The 3,461-nt window shown below is 29.7% G+C and overlaps 1 long non-coding RNA gene across 1 annotated transcript; it reads right to left on the bottom strand.

The window, feature by feature from the left end:
* LOC136234025 (uncharacterized) lies at positions 1–3,067 on the bottom strand. Its single transcript, XR_010691020.1, has 5 exons — positions 2,754–3,067; positions 2,527–2,640; positions 2,253–2,444; positions 1,969–2,106; positions 1–195 (listed from the first exon to the last, which is right to left on the bottom strand). It is a non-coding gene; the product is annotated as an uncharacterized lncRNA (long non-coding RNA).
* Between the last annotated feature and the right edge of the window lie 394 nt (positions 3,068–3,461).

The following is a 3,461-nucleotide window of genomic DNA, read 5'->3' as shown; positions in this document are numbered from 1 at the left end:
AGACAGTAATGTATAACCTTTAATACATCCAAATGCTTCCATATGGAAAGTTACAAAACACTTTTAACTTCAAGAAAATAATACATCCAAATGCTTCCATGTGGAAAGTTAAACACTTTAACTTCAAGAAAAAAAGTACATATCAATAAAAAGAAAAACTTCATCAATAGAAACCACTTTAGCTACGCATGTTTCCTGTCGAACAAAAAAAATAAACAAAATTTTGTGTAAGCTCATAGAAACAATAAGAAAACATGAAGAATAATTGTCCACATTAAAAAAAATAATCCATGTTCATAAATTGTTTAAGAAAGTTCTGTACTTTTTTTTGCTTCTACTACTAAATATATGTTTAAAATATTATTTGACTTTATTATTTGGAAATTTATTTCATCTTTTCATTACTATGAATTAAATAATAAGTATAATAGTAGCCTATATATTTGAAATAATTGTTCTAAAAAGCAAAGCCTTGAGTATTGTTCTAGTGATATATTATGTCTTTATGTAATTTGAATTTTACATAGTCAAAATGTAGAAGTTAAATCGATTTAGTATACAATTATCATATAGTTAAACAATATAAAAAAAGGGCAAAACATATTTACAATATACAAAAATATCCCATAATATTGTTCTTTGTAAATATGGCCTACAAAACCTCATGTTTTCATTCTACTTTAGGCTCTAAAAAATTGCATTGATGGTAGAATCAAGTTGAAGAAAAAGAAAGACATAAAATTGCATATTCACTTGTAAAAAACATTAGAACTTGTTATGCTACCAATATGTTACCATCATTCCTAAATTTCTGCAATATATTAATAATACATAGTAACAAATAAAAAATCATTGATTCATACAATGCATGTTAAAAATATCAAGCTGATTTTGTAATCAATATTTTTCTTATTTTTTTATGACGATACTATTATGCTTCATAGGCATTCAACAAAATGCAAAAGTTGCATTAACAGAGAACATGCACAAACATTGATCACTATCAATGAAACTGAAGCTAATTGTTGTATTCAAGTTGGAACCTTTTAATGTTGTTGATATATTGACTCCATGAATGAACTTTCATTTTACTTCTCTTTTTACCAAAAAAAACAAATTTATAGAAATAAATTATTATTTATTCAACCCTACACCAACCACCATCCTAGCCTTCATCATTAAATTTCTAAATGAAAAAAATGTTATACTCAATCATATCAAGAGTAAAATAAGATCTGGAGGTAACTCATGACATAATTGAATAAACACAAAGCTTATTAACAACAATAAATAAAAAAGACTCATTAAGGGGGAACAAACCAATGACAGAGAAAATGAGAGGAAAAAAGCAAAAATTAAAACACAAACAAATTAAAATTACTGGTTCTAACGAAAAAGACTGTAGTGTTGGTCGGTCAACCAAGAAAAATGAATGAAGATGGTCAAGAAACTCCAACAACACCTGCTTGATGCAACCTCCTTGATGTATGGTACAAAGAAACTCAAATATATAAAACTTCGTCTTTAATGGTGGAAAAATAACAGTTGTTTCTAAAACACAAAAGTATATACATCTACTAAAAATTGATACGTCATTTTCCAAACAAAAGTTCACCTTGTTGAATTTTATCAGCTTATGTCTCTTGCATGGAAACAAAATGCAAACAGAAAATTTAAGGTTGAACATTGTAAAAGAAGCAATAAAAAGTTTAATCTCTCTTAATTATTTTTATTATATAAGAGATTAGAGATAAAGAATAACATGTGCATGCCACTAATGAATAATTGACATAGATTTATCAGCTAGCTGAATTACTTGAAGTTAAAATCTCCAAAAACACAGAATAATTAACAATATTTTCATTAAAATTAGATTTTATTACTCATACTCTTGTTTTGCATTATGGATTTTTTTCAATGAGCAATTGCACCTTGAATTCACATATCCATTTGAAAAGAAACGTTAACCTTGAAACCCAGAAAGTGGTTGGATAAACTATGTTGAAAGTCCGGGGTACTGCGGTCCGCGATAGAACATTCGCTGGCGAGAGAACAAAACGACTATGCAAAATTGAATCTTCAAAGTTCGAGTCAATTTGTCAAAATCTGGAAGGAAGGGAAGCAAGCACACAACATCCAAAGTAAAACAGAAATGCAAAGTGAAGTCGAAAAACTATACTAAAGATTGGTAAAGATTAAATACACAAATCAGTATATAAAATACACAAATTAGAAATAGTAAAGAAACAAACCTCAACCATAAGCATGTATGTAGAGGATCTGTAAAAGGAAGGAAACCCCACGAAAACGAAGATCGTAGACGCGATCTTAAAAACAATGCATATTTAGGTGAGAGAGCGAAAAAAAAATTAAGAATGGAAAAATCAAACCTCATGAAGAAATCGATTTGAAAGGGAAGCCATGAAATAGAGAAGATGCCCACTCTGGAAAATCAAACAGAAGCACAAATCAATGATTAAAATCAGTACATAAAATACACAAATTAGAAATAGTAAAGAAACAAACCTCCACCATAAGCATCGTTGAATTGGGCAAAGAAGAAGTCGAGGATAAAGCGATGTATGCAGAGGATCTGTACAAGGAAAGCATCCCCACGAAAACGAAGATCGTAGACGCGGTCTGAAAACCAACACAGATTTAGGTGAGAGCGAAAAAAATTTAAGAATGGAAAAATCAAACCTCTTAAAGAAATCGATCTGAAAGGGAAGCCATGAAAGAGAGAAGATGCTCACTCTGAAAAATAACACAGAAGCACAAATCCATACAAAATCGATGATAGTGCAAAAAGAGAGGAAATCGAAGCAACAAAGATTGGTAAGGAAGAGAAAAAGAAATCGCTAGAAAGAGGAGCAGCTTTGGCAGGGGAAATGGAGGAAGAAAGAAGTGATTGAAAGATAGGAGTAACCTAAACAACTGGGTGAGAAAGGTCTGAATTTCCCATAAAGAGGTTTTGATGCGAGTGTGCTAATTACACAAATGTCTAAATCACTTCTTCTTGGACAGGCGCAATTAAAGGATAGAATCAGAACCGATTGAGATGACAAAAAAGTACAGCTAAAATGAAAGATACATGAGTAATAAAGGGTGCAATTGGGGCAAAAAAATTCAATTACACTGTATAATCTCTTTACTTTTATAGTATATATATAATTATTTTACATTTTTACTCATTAAAATACCTTCACTCAAAGTATACGAATAAGAAGTAATGTTTTAAATGTTTAATTAATTCAATATATATACGCTTCTATTAAGCATATCAAACAACATGGTTTTCTTAACTCGTAAAAAATAGGAAAAACTTATTATCTACTCAAGTCCTTTTTAATTTTTAATATTTGGATAGCTCTAAATTCATTTCCAATCATTTTTCTCAGACAACATACTTTTTTTTATCAAATTCACATCTGCAACTTCAGTTGCAAGACTTTCATACGTCA

This window comes from Euphorbia lathyris, chromosome 6, assembly GCF_963576675.1.
Source record: "Euphorbia lathyris chromosome 6, ddEupLath1.1, whole genome shotgun sequence".
Lineage (NCBI taxonomy): Eukaryota > Viridiplantae > Streptophyta > Magnoliopsida > Malpighiales > Euphorbiaceae > Euphorbia > Euphorbia lathyris.
This window is presented reverse-complemented; position numbering and strand designations above follow the sequence as displayed.